Source organism: Argiope bruennichi, chromosome 3 (genome assembly GCF_947563725.1).
Source record: "Argiope bruennichi chromosome 3, qqArgBrue1.1, whole genome shotgun sequence".
Taxonomy (NCBI): Eukaryota; Metazoa; Arthropoda; class Arachnida; order Araneae; family Araneidae; genus Argiope; species Argiope bruennichi.
In genome coordinates this window covers 137,568,278-137,585,272 of record NC_079153.1, presented here as the reverse complement: position 1 = coordinate 137,585,272, position 16,995 = coordinate 137,568,278, and positions in this window count along the sequence as shown.

The window sequence follows — 16,995 nt, the reverse complement described above, 5'->3', positions numbered from 1 at the left end:
CACGTCAAATTTCATTCATTTGGCTCTTTACGATACTGAGTTATCATACTCACATTGGCCAACAAAACAGTATAGACAAACAGACTTGCAGCTGGTGATTTTCTTTCAAAATTTGGAAGAAATCTACATATTCCTTTGAGAAAGCCAACACAAAATTTCAAGCAAGAAACCACTTGATTTTTAAAAATTTATTTATTAGCAGTGTCCGCTCAGCGTTACCCGTGGCATGACATCCAAGATGAAAAATTTGCTTTAAACTTAAGTCTAGCTTCCAGCTGATAAGACATAGGCCTGTCATGCAACATCAAACAAACATAAGAAATAGATTTAGAAATAATCAAAAAATAACTATAAAACAATTTTTTATAGCACACATTCAGAAATATGTAGGCTGTTCAAAAGGTAAAAATAAGATATGTTCATAGACAAAATAAAATTCACTAAAAACATACAATAGAAAAGCTGTTTTAAAATTTAAAAATATACAAATAAATCATTGTACTCACTCTTCCACACTTGTTTTTCAACTCTGTCTAATCTGATATGAAAATAAAATTCAGCTTGTTTCATAATATTTCTTTGTAAACTATATTGGCTCGGCGCCCCTCGTGAGTTTCATTCTGCCTCTGCAATTCAACTGCAGTGCGATTTAAAGAGAGACGGGCTACTTCGCTCAACAAAAGACTCTCATTACTAAGTGTGGCCATTCTTTCTCTGATATTCGGTAACCGAACGTTTCTTTCCTCCTCATTTTCATCATCGCACAACAAACGAAGCATTTTGACAATTAATGTGCTCCGGCCAAGATTGGATTTCTGTTTTTGGGCATAATGAGTTTTGAATCGCTGTTTAAAATCAGGCGTAAACAAAGAAATATATCGCATATGCGTACCACAGATCTTTCTATTTGCGTATGCACAATTTGAGGTTTTCGCACATGCGCGGATAAGTGCAAAGCACAGGTACTGTTGTTTTACGTATGCGTGAATCGTTGTAAAAAAAGAATTAAAATAGCAATTATAAAACTCTTTTTTTATTTTGATATGATTTCACTATGACCTTCTCCAATAAACGCCCTACAAAATGGTACAAATATCTCCAATATCAGTTAAATATTTCTCGAGTTTTTCTCTTTTGAACAAACAGACGCTTTCAGGAGACTTCAATTTATACTACGTAGAGATACAACAACGAAGGATACGATGGCCACAATACAAATACATTTTCTGAATACAAAGAAGTTTCAATTGTGGAGATTTATTCAAACTTCAGCTTTGAAATATTTGACCACTTCAGCGCTTACTAGTATATGATGTATGCTAAAATTTCGTCTGTCTCAAAATAGCTCTTGTGTTGCTTTAAACAGGATGTTAATATAATTAACTGTCTGACCCCAGAAAAGTCAAAATATTTAGTTTCCGATATGTGATGGTAATGTCTTAGCTTTGGAATAGGAGGATGGTGGATTAAAGACCTTCTCCAAATTAAGTTCCATGTTGCGTGCCTGATTCATGTTAAATCTGCCGTCGTCTTTATATACATATACAAGGTGATCAAGAAATAACAGGAGGTGTTCGGAACCCTCTAGCGTTTTATGTACTGGACGAAATATAACAAAATTTAGCCACCATACACATTAAAGTATGCAGTTTCGATTTATCAAGAAAAAAAAAAATTAGTACCAAAAACAGACATAGGGGAGATCCTGGCGCTGCAAGCGCATAATGTGTAAAAAAAATAGAATACATGAGCAATTTATTTTGAAAGTGGGGCAAGTCCATTTTTTTTAAAAAATGGAGATAATGGTAATTATAGATAAAACCTGTTATAATCTTTTTATGCATAAAAAAAAATTAGATTCTAATATTTGGGAGATGGGAATTTTAGCTCTTAACAGTATTGAAAATAAGTTTATTTTGAAAGTGGTGCAAGTTCATCTTAGATTGAACATATTTTTGACCGATTATATTACGCCAAAATTTAGCTCCGGTTGCTGTATAGTGAAGCAAATGTGACCGTTTGACATCATGTCTGAAATCTAGGATGTTTCTGTACCATCGTCTGTGTTTCCTCTTCATCTTATTTTTAATTTCTTGGAATAAGCAGTGAAATTATACGACGAGAGAAGAAATGCCAGAAGGCAATGTTATTATCCAATCCAATGCAACCTCCTGCGAAAGCAACGAGTCAGGTGAAAGAGTTTCAAGCGTTACACGACACAGAAAATCTTAATCTCGCAAGAAGAACTCTTGTGTCATCTAATTTTTGTTCATTTCAAAGAGTTAAAAGTTTATTACGAAAAAAAAAAAAAAAAAAAAAGATTAACATAAAAAAATTTATTTCAATTCTATCTATCTATCTTTGATATTTAAAATCGGTGGTTGTACAATATTTTCTAAATGATAAAAAGTATATCTTAATTTTGTATTTCGACAATAATATAATACGAAAAAAAAGATTAACATAAAAAAATTCATTTCAATTCTATCTATCTATCTTTGATATTTAAAATCGGTGGTTGTACAATATTTCCTAAATGATAAAAAGTATATTTTAATTTTGTATTTCGACAATAATATGTTTACTTCCGACATCGAGAAATGTTAGTAATATTGGCAACAGTTTTATCAGTTTGCAAGTAAGTTCCAATTCAGTTTCAAATAAATACTAGACAGGTAGACAATTTGTTTCTTTGTGCTCGGCGTACAAAAATCCTTAACAGTTTCATTCTTATTTGAAAAATAAATAACGGATTGTGGTTTTATTTTTATAAAGAGAAAAAAAATGGCTCAAAGCGATTACAATGGAAATTATAACTATGCATCTGGAAGTGAATTTGGTAAGTATCGAAAGAAAATAAAAGTTTTCTGGGTAAATACGCACATTAATAAAATCCTCATTCGCAAGTAATTTTATTATTATTATTTCTTTTTGTAGAAATAAGACCCATGGCAATCGGTAATAAAAGAAGACTCTTGGAATCAGGATCTGAATGTGAAGGCAATTCGGACCAAAATTATTCAAAAAAATCCCCCCCCCTTCAAAAAAAAAAAAAAAAAAAAAGAAAGAAAGAAAGAAAAAAAGAAGAAGAGTTGAACTATTGACTTCGTCATCAGACGAGGATGATGCTATAGAGGAACGTTATGAAAGAACAAGGTTACTTGTATCCAGAAAATGAGAAAAGTCAATCGATAGTGCAAAAAGATACTACACAGAAATAGGTAAAATTATTCCCGAGAAAAAATTCGTGAATAAAGACTGCCAATGCTCAAGGGCATGTACAGAACTAATTAGGGTGGAAGAAAAGATAAAAAAGTTTTAATGAATTTTGGAAACTTACAGATTTCAGTAAGCAAAATTTATTTCTACATGGATTTACTCGCAAACTGGGTACGAAAAGAAAGCGCCCAAGGAATTTTAAAGGAGCGGCAAAGAATTTTAGTTTTAAATAGTATTTGAGCACAAATCGTGGAGATACTTAAGTATGCAAAACATATTTTTTACACACTTTTAATATCTTTAAAGGACGATTGGACCATGTTCTGAAAGCAGAAGTTGTGGGAAAAGATTTACGTGGCCAGGCAGAAGGATCTTCCCGGAAAACCAGTGAAAATTTGGTAAATGATGTAAAGCAACATATTCAACGTTTTCTTCAGTTTGAAAGCCATTATACAAGGAATCACAATCCAGGGAGAAAATATTTAAACCCAGAACTAAATGCAAGAAGTATGCATAATTTTTATGTGGATCAATGCACATTGAATCAGAGACCCTACGTAAATGAGTGGATTGATAGAAATATTTTTAAAACACAATTCAATTTGTATTTCCACCGTCCACGCAAAGACGCCTGGATAAAATGCGATATGCTTAATATGAAAATTAAAATTTCTTGTAATATTCAAGAGCAACAGAATCTGAGAGAACAATATGAAATGCACTTGATAAATTCCGAAATGGCAAGGAAATCTTTGCATGAAGACAGAAATATGGTTGCAAATAATCCGGAAAATTATTTTGCATTCTCCTTTGATTTACAAAAAACACTACCTTATCCTAAGTTAACTGTAACAATGGTATATTATAAGCGGAATATGTATGTACTGAATCAAGGCTTCCACAATTTTCATAATGATGAAATTAATATGTATGTTTGGGATGACACTATAGCATACCGAGGAGCACAAGAAGTAGCATCTTGCTGTTTGAAACACTTACAGACTGTGACAACCCCAAAACACATTATAGCTTATAGTGACATGCACTGGCCAAAATGGAAACATAAATTTGGCCTTAATGTGGATGAAAATTGTTCAGTCCAGGGACAATGAAATAAATATCATTAATCAGAAATTTTTATTGTCAGGACATTAATTTTTGCCGAATGATCGTGACTTTGGAGTGGTAGAAATGGCAATACAGAAAACCAATTCCTTGTTCTCCAGGATTTCTATAAAATAATACGAAATTGTCGAAAACATACTAAATTTTCAGTACATGAAATGAAACGCGAATTTTTTTTTCAACCCAACCTCTGGAGAAAGCAGTTTTGAAAAGAAAGAAAAATGCCGATGGAGAAACCGTGAATTGGTTAAATATATGCTGGATCAGATTTACAAGGGATGCACCATACAAAATGTTCTACAAAACTTCGATAGAACGAGATGCTGAATTTAAAATTATTGATTTGTCACCAAAACGAGGAAGACCAAATAATTTTGGAAATATAGAATTATCTTTTATGTATAAAAAAAGGAGATCTATTACATTTGAAAAATACAAGGACACGATGGATTTATTACCATATATACCACCGGTTCATCATAAATATTTTAAATCTTGAATAAAATTCAATTTGATTATACCTTTGTATAAAGTGAAATGTATAATTTCATTGAAATTCTTAATAAAACTGAATTATTTGTTGTTATGTTATATTTTCTACTAGAACATTCTTGGTTTTGTTTTCCTTTTTATCAAATGAATAAATATTTATAAGAATTTCAATAGTATTTTGTTTTTATTATTATAAAAAGGCTGATGCAACTGAAAATATTATTTCCCAATTAAATGAATGATTGTAATAATTCGTTAATTTTGAAAGTGAGGCAAGTTCATTTAGTTATAATAGAATTCTTATTTTTTAGTCAGCAATGTAAACACTATTGGATTATAAACTTACATTATCTGGTACCACATAATAAAAAAAAATATGTACTAATACTTACCAATATTTTTAAATTTATTGAAACGCAAACCTTTAAATATCTCGCAAAAATAAAAAATGGACTTGCCCCATTTTCAAAATGAACGGCTCACATAACTGATAATAGAAACATTAAATAACAGCACACCCAATACCAATGTAAAACGTTTATTATAGCAATTTACAAATTTGGCTCAAGGTGACCACCAATTTGATGTGACAATAATCATACGCTGCACACGAGGTTCCCGACGGTGGCTCGCAGCATATCGGCATTTATTCGTCTGATATGTAACTTTATTTGAGTTTTTAAAGTAGAAACGTCAGGAACATGCTCTTGATACACAACGCCTTTCAAGTAGCCCCACAACCAGATATCGCCAAGATTCAGATGACTGTTATCAGAAAATGGGTGTTATCTTAGACGGATAAAATGTCCAGATCTTGCGCAATATCCTCTGCAACGTCGAGAACGGGATATCGAGTTCTTGCTAGATACCATTACGTCCTCAGCCTTGTTCCACACCAAGAATTTCTGTTGTTTCAAATCTTCCAACCACTCATCGTAAGTTAGTTATGGTCATCGGTCCTCTACGTAACTGTATTAACCGCCGGTATTCACCAAGAGCAGCACTGGCATTTTCATCCCGCTGATAAAAGAGTTTGACTAATAAGGCGCGTTCACGTAGTGACAACGCCATCTACGGACGAATTCTTGCACAATGACTTAAATTCCAGCAACCCTTCCTTTTATCCCCGATATCGTGTCACAAAGTACCTTTATAAACAAATTGCATAATAAAGTTTCCGATCGCAGCTCCAGAATTGTCCCTATCGGCATTTTTTGTTAATAATTTTTTTTCCTTGACAAATCGAAACCGCATACTTTAATATGTACGTGGTCAAATTTTGTTATATTTCGTTCAGTACATGACACGCTACAGGGCTCCGAAAGCCTCCTGTTATTTCTTGATCACCCTGTATATATGTATGATCTAAGTCTTTAGACAGGGTGTTGCCGAATTCAACCGACAAATTCAGAGGAGTAATAGTAGGCATCTGGAAGATAAAGAATCACCATACAACACGGGGTCTCAAACAACGTTTAGTAGATGAAAATCGCAAAAATATAGAGAGTCGGAGAACTGTTGGAAACTGTAAAATGTTAATAAAAAATAACAAATGGTTTTTCAACTATGAATTTTTTTTTTTTTAATGAAAGCACATTCTTAAAAGTTTTTTTTTCATGCTGGTAGCATGTGGATTTGATGATCTAGGGGGTTGTAAGTTACTGAAAACGAAAAAGTAGTTTAGAACCCATATTTGCAAAAATATTAAAACTTGAATAAAAATAAAAGCTTGGAAATGTAAGGAATTTTATATTCTATAATTTGGTATAAGCATTTAGTGTGAGAACTGAGGAGTTTTAAAGATATTCAAGAAAAACTAAAATGGGAACGAGAAAACATCTCTGCAACATCAGTACCGATGGTCTCAGAGAGCGTTGTCAAATTCGAAAGATAAATTCTGAGCAAGGATAGTAGGCATTAAGTAGATAAAAAATTACCAGAAAACATAGGTTCGAAAGTAACGTTTTTCAATGAAAATCACAAATCGAGAGGAGTTCGCACACTGGATGCTTAATACCACTCAGGAAGATGCACATTTTTTCAGTTAGAATTTTATTTTCAGATGAAATCTGCTTTACGAGAGGTGTCTTCAACACGCACAATGCAAATTCGAAATGCAATGGTCATTCGAAAATCCCCACATCATTATCTCGTAGAACGTACAACACGTTTGATATTAACATCTGGACAGAGTCCTCTATTTGGATTTTGTCTTCTGCCCGAACACCTCAGCGGCACAAAGTACCTTGTTTTCTTGCAGCACGTTCATCCTGATTTACTGCAGGGGGCACCGACAATTGTACGCCAGAACATTTGGTAAGTGCATAATGGAGCACCAGCACGTTTTAGTTACATTCGTGAAATCTGATGTTGTTTGCGAATGACGTTTCACGACCATCAATTTTGCAATGCTCATTAATGAATACCTCGCTGCTTTCATTTTTCTCGAATGCATGAACATTTTACATATGGGAAGGCTCCTTCTCGTTTACCTTGTTCCTAATCATCGCATTCATAAGGCGATTCTCTTCGTCAGATTCATTGTCTTTTCGGCGTCTGTTTTTGCGATTTTCACTGAATAAACATTATCTACGACCCTATGTTTTCTGGTAATTTTTTATCTACTTAACGCCTACTATCCTTGCTCTGAATTTGTCTTTCGAATTTGACAACGCCTCTCTGCGAACGGTACGGATATTGCAGCGATGTTTTCTCGTTCCCATTTTAGTTTTTCTTGAATATCTTTAAAACTCCTCAGTTCTCACACTACACGCTTATACTAAATTACAGAATATAAAATTCCTTACATTTCCAAGCTTTTATTTCTCTTCAAGTTTTAATTTTTTGCAAATATGGGTTCTAAACTACTTTTTCGTTTTCAGTAATTTACGACTCCCTACATCAGGGGTGGCGAACCTTCATGGATGAACGTGCCATTTTTTTTAAAGAAATGTTTAATGAGATACAGACGTGCCGTCAAATAATTTTGATTTGTGATTATTGGGAAACTAATAAAACTAAATACTAACAACTCAAAACTCTTTATTTACTACGGAAAAATACATTTTGCACTATATAGTAGTAAAGTTTTTACTTATACGTGTAATTCAAATTAAAGTAACATTAGTGTGACTTATGTTGTTGCAGATTAAATGACAAATAACTTATATTAGGATTGTAAGATGTTACTTTTAGCAGAATGCATGCTGAATTGGAGTCATCTGCCAAACGGTTTCTAAGCGAGTCTTTAATGTTATTCATCACTGAAAATAATGACTCATAGGTAGAATGAATAATCATAGGTAGACGAAAATGTGATTAAAATAGCATGAACCAGCTTCTTCAAATAGTTGAACGTGTTTTTAATCGAATTCCATGTTTCCAAAATTTCATGATTGGCATTTCTACTTATATTGCTTCTTTCTGTTTCAATCAATTCCCACTTTTTCTTTCTTCCAATAAAGTTTTGAATCTATATTGAACTAGACTGAAAATAAATTGGTTACATTTCAAATTCCTCAATTTCCAAAAAATCGAATTGGGAAAAGTTACATTAGTTGGGAAGTTACAGCAGGGTACATAATAAAATTGAGCGCTTCCGATTATTTTTTGAACTACAAAAATCTCATTGAAAATTTCTTGATTGAAGAATCAATTACGTAAATAAATTCTTCAATTACTTTTCCTTCTTCTGGTTTTTTACGTATCTCTAAATCTTTGATATATTTTTTTAAGTTTAGGAAGTACTTGTAGTTTCTTGTAATAATATGGTTTCTGAAAACATGCAGTTTAGCGTCAAAAGCGCGAATGAGATCCATCATGATGATAATTGTTTATATATGCCTTGAAGATTTATGCTCAATTCATTGAAATTTTGGCATATGTCTCTAAAAAACATAAAGTTTGAAAGCCACGTAACATCCAACAACTGTGGGAATTATTCAATTTTCCCCTCAATTTGCAGAAGCAGAATTATTTCTTTCAAGCAGTCAACAGATCTTTGAAGTTCGTTACCGCGGCTCAACTAATGAACATTATTATACCAATAAACCATTATACACCGAATTGACTTCATTCAACTAAGCATCAAACTTTCGCTTATTTAAAGCCGGCGATGATATCAGGTTGACTATTTTTTGTGACTAACACCATTACATTATCAAAAGAAGTAACACCACTCTTAGCACACAGTGGTAGGGAATGGGAATATGCGCACCGAGACTGATCACTCTCATTTGTTCGTAACACTTCATAGTGAACTTTGTTATTTTGAACTAAAATGTAAACCGTTTTGATCTGTGGCGTGCTCAAAATTTTTGTGTCGCGTGCCATTAATGGCACGCGTGCCACTGGTTCGCCATCCCTGCCCTAGATTATCAAATCTGCATGTTACCAGCATGAAAAAAAAAATCTCTATATTTTTGCGATTTTCACCTACTAAACGTCGTTTGAGACCCCGCGTTGTATGGTAATTATCTTCCTGATGCCTACTAGTATTACTCCTCTGAATTTGTCAGTCGAATTCGGCAACACCCTGTATATATAAGTAGCGTGGAAATCTGGGATTAGGTATCAGGTATCTTTTTCATAAACTAACCACGGTTAAAAAATATGTGACCGAAACAACCCTCATTTTGTTTCGAAAGTTTTCCTACCAATAAGCTAACTACGATTTTACTTGCTTAAACATCTGTTAGATGAAATCATTGCTAATATTATGGCAAGGCTTCTTCGTCAAACTTGCAAAAATGTTCGCCAAATGGATACCACCTTGCAGAGCAAGGAGAAAAAAAGTGTTTCACTTGCAAAGTAATTATAGACAGACATAATTCCAAAAACATGACTTTCTGATTCAGTTTGGCTTGAAACATGGAGAAAAGTGAAAATTTTTGAGTTCGAATTTTTTGATGATTGCAATACTTTCTCTTGGTATATTTCGTATACGAGAAACTAAAAGTGAAGAGAGACTATGGAAGTTTCTAAGGAAAATTTCTGAAAATGTTATAGCACAAAATTAATTCTTATACTATCTCAAAATTAAAAAAAAAAACATTTGCATTGGATGCATTTAATTAATGCACAGCTCCCTTAAAAATTTAAAAATTAAAACAAGTATAAACATGATTGCAACTATACATTTCATTGTTGAAATTTTAGTGGAATATATTTCATTATTTATCAAATATCTAAATCGCTCTTCTTGTTTTTTAAGAAGATAATTATAGGTTTATTTTTACTTTTAAGCAATTAAAAGTCAGTAAAGATTTTATTTTTCAGTTTCAGTATGATCTTAAGCATGAGGTCGTTTTAAATTCAGAATCAGATTTGTCATGTGTTATTTATTAAATAAATTATGTATTATTTAAATTTCTCACAAAAATAAATTTGTGTTTTCGAGCATGAAAAAAGAAAACCAAGTATGAATTTTGGAAATCTTACTTGCTGCTAATTGTGTACAACATTCGTTGCATACCTTCACTTTTGATCACAAGATCGCATTCAAACATCATTTATCTAAGCCATTGAGATTTTACTTTCTTGTATATGAAGTACAAGGAAGTATGGTATTCGAAGTATGGTGCCTGTGAATCCATTGTGCTTTTAATTTTTCATCCTCCGGAAATTTAAAGATGGATACTTTTGGACCGTTATCATAATTTCCTTTGCAGTTGAAGATTGAACAGTGGAAAGGCATTATCTTATTGAAAAAAAATATCTATTTATGAAAAAAACAAAAAACAAATGCGATCTGTTTAATACGTAGTTTACTAAACGAAATACAGAGGATGAGAAGCTTACCGCCAAAGGTGTAAAATCCATCTACGCACCTGCTAGTTCGTAGTCAGCTACTATTCGTCAGACTGCTTCCTATGACTCATCCGCTCGCGTAGAGGATTCATCCGCTCATAAGTGCATTCCTCCGCTTAGAGCTGAGGCTTTGTACTTTAGGAAGTGTTGATATGTATGCATTTTTTTTTTTCAATTTTGTATATTGCATCGATTTTTCTAATTAAAGCGAAAAAAATAATAAGCATGATACTTTATGGTCTGATTGTCTAGCGTCCAACAAAACTGAAGTACTTTTAAAGCATTTTTTGTTGCGCAGATTATTTGGCTGAGGAGATCAATTTGACTTGTACCCAAAGTGATCATTATAAGTGGCATTTATTGTATTTAAACGATAATTTTTGTAAAAAAAATTATTGCAAATAAAATATATAAATATGAATTTAAAATAATGAAATAAAAATAAATATTCTATGTTTTGAAAATTTTAGCAATAAAGCAGTTTGCGTTTTTCTATATAATTTTGAAGTTTGATTAAAAAATTATTTTCAGTATTATATATCTGAATCGTTTATATTTGCTTCATTATTGATATTATTTTCAGAAAGAATTTCAGGTTATTTCATGTCGTTAGCGAATCTGTTAATATTAAAAATATAAGTTTCTGGTTGAACATTCAAAAATTTGTTTAAACATTCAAAAACATTAATAAATTATTTAATGATTTATTTAACATTCATGTCCATATAAGAAATATATTAAGTTTTCTAATCAGATTTAAATATAATAAATTTTTGTACATTCAAACCTTTTTTTGAATTTCAAATATTTTAAAACATTCTACGAGATTTTAAAAACAAAGTAAAACTAAAGATATTTGAATTTGAAAAATAAAATAATATTTTGAATTTTAAACCAGTTGGATACAACCTAAAATAAATTATTTTACTCTTTTGATGCAAACATAATAATAAAGTTCGTCAACGGATTCTGAGACGACCACTTTTCGACAACCCCATCTCATTAAGGGGTGAGACGCGGAGCGATGAGAGCGTTTCCGGTGTTCACCTTTGCCCTTGGATTTTCCCGATTAGATACTTTTTAGTTCGATTTTTTTTTCACGTGTATGTGAGTGTTGTGTTATTTCTGACCGCATTTTATTTTAACTCAAAATTTCTTATTGATATGGCTAGTTCTAGTGGTAAAAAAGCTTTCAGGAGTGGTACGAAGAAAATTTTATATAATATAATTAAAAATTGTGGCCAAGAAGCAGGAAATGGGGAATTATTTATTCCTGTAGCACATTCTTTGAAACGAGCCAGTCAAAGTGTCTGTGTTTCAATTAGCACCATTAAGAATATCCGATGAGAAGCAAGGGATAAACTTCATCCAATTTTTGCTTCTCCTAAAAAAAAAACTGAAAAGAAATGTACTTGAAAAAACATCAATTGATGAATTCGATTGAAGTATCATAAGACGAACTGTGCATGATTTTTATATCAAGGAAAAAAATCCCTTCTTTGATTAAACTTCTTCCAGTTTTGAAAGAAACAATGAACTTTAAGTGGAGTAAGGAATGTTTAAGGAAAATTCTACATAAAATTGGTTTTAAATGGAAAAGATATCAGAAGGAACGGAAAATATTAGTTGAACGCGAGGATAAAATTTTAAAGAAAATTCAATATTTGAGAACCATAAAAAGATATCGCACAGAAAATAGACCAATAATTTATATCGATGAAGCTTGGGTCGATAGTAAGCTGACAGTCGGAAAATGTACATAGATGGCATACTCCAAACAGGAAATGCTTCACGTCGCATTATTGTACTGTGTGCTGGGAGCTCCATGGGATTTTTGCATAAAGCAAATCTCATCTATAAAGCCAGTAATACGAAAGGGAACTATCACGGACAGATGAACTCGTAAATTTTTGAGAAGTGGACGAAAGAAAAACTGATCCCTAATTTGCCAAAAAAATGCTGTGGTTGTAATTGACAACGCGCCATATCATACTGTACAGGTTAGTAAAGTTCCAAATTCAAATAGCCGCAAAAGAGAAATTTTAGATTGGTTGGCAGCAAATTCCATCATTCACTCACATGATTCCTTAAAAATAGAATTATTGCAACTTGTAAAATTAAATGCTTCCAAATTTAAGACTTATGGATTTGATAGTATGTTACAAGAATACGGCTTTCAAGTACTTAGGACATCAATGCAATCGAGTATATTTGGGCAGATATAAAAAGACAAATTAGAGATATCAACCCCACAGCCGACATGGAAATGAACAAATTATTCCGAGAAATTAAAGAGGCTATACATAAAACGTCTAATGACAGGTGGCAGTCTCATTGTAAGCACGTTGAAAAACTTGAAAAGAAATATTGGGAAAAGGACACTATTATTGAAGAAATGTGCAAAACTCTTCAAATTTCTTTAATAAATGAAGAAAGTGATAGCGAGTGTGACAGCGAAAGCACCCTTTCAGCGAAAAATGAGGAAGACGATATTTAAAGGTAAAATCTTGTAAATTATTTCATGTAATGTATTTAAAAATGTTAATATTTTTAAGTAGAAAAATTATTAATAATAATGTTTTTTAAATATCAAAATATATAAAATATCATATATTTTAAAAATAATATAATATTTTTAGGACATTCTAAATTTACAGCAATTCCTTAAATGAAAATAAAATGTTTTAAATAGAATAAACTCTTGATTATCGATTGTTGTTAATCTTAAAATATTGCCGAAAAAATTATATAGCATATAAAAAAGATCATTTTTATTTTGTAAAAAAAGTAATCACAAAATTTTAGAAACAGAAATTTTTCATTTATTCTTCAAAATTTAATGTTTATTCCCCTTACATTAAATAAAAATTGGTCTGGACTATTTTACTGTGCATTAGTACCTTTCCCCTTCCTTATTATTAATTATCTGTAATGTTTACGTTTCAGAGAACCGCGAATCTATATTGTTAAATGTAAACATCTCCTTTCATCTTTCCTTTCACTCCTATTTTGACCAATTAAACTCACCCTAACGCATGCACAAAAGAGCGGAGGGTTTTACAATCCGTTACTGAACTATAAAATTGACAGTTTTTTTTTTATTATTATTTGAATAGAATGATTTACTTCTTGTTTATTATGCAGTATCCGAATGATATTTTCTTTGCAATTGAGCATAACGTTTGCAGCAGTTGCGACAGAAAATTTATTCAAGCGTGACCGAAATGGTCCTGGGTACGATTACAATACACTTAATACGCATGCGTTCTGACAATAGGCGAATTATTCATGATCAGAAGAAGCTTCAAAAATATATCTTCGCAACGTTTGCATATTCCCTGGTTACATTCTTGCCATGACGAAGCAAGATAACAAAATATATCAAATCGTTCAGGCGAGTTGCCATCAGCGTTATCCGGTGGTTGTAAGCGATTTAAAAAAAGGCCATTTTAAACAATAAATTTGATTATTTTTTTCAACACAATCATGATAAGAATTTTGAAAAGTAATAATTAAAAATTTGTTGAAATAAAGAGAAAGGATTTTCAAATCCCGATATATCTATATATATCCAGCTTAAACTTATATAACAAAGTAACAATAAAGCTGGAGTTATATGAATCAATTATTTTTGTCTATCATTACCAGAAGGCAAAGTCTTCATACGCATTTTTAAAGTATTTATACGTAAAGTTTTTATACAAAACTCACTGTCATAATATGTATTTTCTCGCTTCTTATGGTGTACTAAGCCCTCCATTCATTTCTAGCCACGTAGAATGTGAACGCGGCCTTGGCCCGGTGAAACATAGAAGCAGTTGCCGGTAACGTGCTGAGTTAAAATAGAAGGCTCTGTAATGGTTGTTTATTTACTGAAGTGCAAGAATTTTTTTTTTTTTGAGAAAAACAAGTTAAAGGATATAAACTGTTCACATTTTAACACGAATTCTGCACACTTCATTGTGGTATACTTAAAAAAATCCTAAGCATATCCCAAGAATAATTTACAAATACTTTACGTACCGTGAGTTATAATCAGGAAAAGCGGCAATAATTGAGATCCGTTACACATTAACGAAATAATGAACGAAGAGAAGAATGTTGCTCTTTTCCTGTCACAACTTCTATTTTGCACACGACACGTAGGAGGACCGTAACAGACGCCCGCTTCCAATGCCTTGGCTTCCTCAATTAATTTTGATAAAGAAAACTAGGCCTGGCACCACGGAAGCCGGATAGCTGCGAACAGGATACTCGGGAGTACTGTATGTATAAATAATATCATTATGAAAAGAAAAAGAATGCGAAATTTGGCGAATAACGAATTAATTTACTCATCAGGGGATGAAATCAGTGCGTCCTGCGAAAGACAGTGTAAGATAATTAAGTGAAATTATGCTGTCTTTATTCCAAGTGCCTATGCCATGGAGATGGAAAAGTGATAGAAGTCTGAGATACAAAAAAGATAAAAAAATGCAAAGACAATTGCACAATATATGCACAATATAAACAAAATTTAAATAACAAAGGAAAAGGACGAATTCTTCGCGTGGGTGGTAGACCGAAGCAGTTCAAGTACGTCATCTGACGCGATTTTCGGCGCGCTTTTGTGAGGATTGCTGGTTGAGAACAAAGAACTTTTGGGTGAAATAAAGATATCGATTAAAAAAAATCAATAACAATCCAAAAGAGTGAAAAATTTTTAGATTAAAATGTGACTGGAGAGATGATGACGGAAAAATATTGGTTTTTAATAAAATATGATCTATAGGATAAGAAAGAAAAAGAATAATTTTTTAAATATCTGAATATGAAGGGAAAAAATTTAGTTATAAATAATAGATTACCTGTAGAATAAAAAAAATGAATCATTCTTCAAATATCTAGGACTTTTAAATTTTGGCCAAAAGACGGAATTTCGAGGTTAATTTCAAACATTATTAGGTTGGGTGAACCTGCCTCAATTTTAAATAACTGCACCAATATCGCTCCGAAATACAGTTCTTTACTTACACCTTAACGCCATTGATTGAGGGTTCAAAGAAAAAGGGGGTTTTGTTATTCATGTTGAGATTATTTTCTGAAATTATTTTGAATTCGTCCTCAGATGTCAAGGCTTTAAGCCGGACTAGGGAGATGATTGGGATTGCGGATATCCAGGACATGTCTCCAAGATTCCTTTGAAGAAAGTTTCCTTGTTTCTTCCTCTTTGTTATTAATGAATGTAACCTAATGCTTTCCATGTAGTATCCAATAGAGAGCTGCAGAAAAACCGTAATTAGAAGTCCCCCCCTGTCTTTTCTAATATCTAATCAAGCTCCAATACAACATGCCAATATATTTTTGACGAGGTATTGCAATGTTTATTATTTGACTTCTTACCTGTATAAAATATATCTGGATGTGTTCTTCATGAGCATATCTAAGAAACACTGCATGATCCATCTGTATGAATCATCATCTCATTTTTCTTTTTTAGATGTCCCCATTTCAGTCTTTGAACTTCCGATTCCTTAATCCTGTATTTAAATTCAAAATTTATGATTCTATGCTTGAATTTAATCAATTTGTCACAGTGAATTTTATTGTTCACTACAACAAGCACTTTCGTTTTTGTCTAGCGGTAGATATCTATTTGAAACTAGTAATGCTTCATTTGGCATCTACAATATGATTTGGCAGTCGGAAGGAAAAGGTATCCTTGAATGTGGACCAGTTCATCTTTTGGTTTAACATAATCATAATTACTTACCATATCTGTACTCCATGAAAAATAATTTTTTAAGAATCGTTAAACACATTTCCTTAATAACTTCTTATTATAAAAATTTCTTTAAATCCTTTTAGTACTGATATTATCAAATAATTTTTCAATGCATTTTACCTTTTGTGGATTCCATTTTATATGGATACCTTTCGATCCTCAGTTTGATATAGTCAGTCAATTTTTTTCAGAGAGATAATTGAAGGACAAAACAGCCGATCTGGAGTCTAATATAGTTTCACAACTTTTTATCTTATTATCATTTGCAATTCGTTCAACGGCCTTCCTGTTAGCAGCTCTCTCCGCCGTAAAGACACTGCAATCATCATCCAATATAAATATTTTCTGATCAGTTTCTTGCTTGAATTGGCAAAGTACAAAATCACGTCCATTTCTGTTATATTGTTTCTATCCATATGTATAAATAGCTTTATGAAAATTCAAAAAACTACCATTTGATGATCGATATATTTCCATGGTGTGATATATGCCTCGTAATCAAAATTTTGTCGAAATGTGCAATGACTTTTAAAACTAAATTGGTGCATTTTCCGAAATTAAAATTTGGTGGTCTGTTTGAAAGCAAA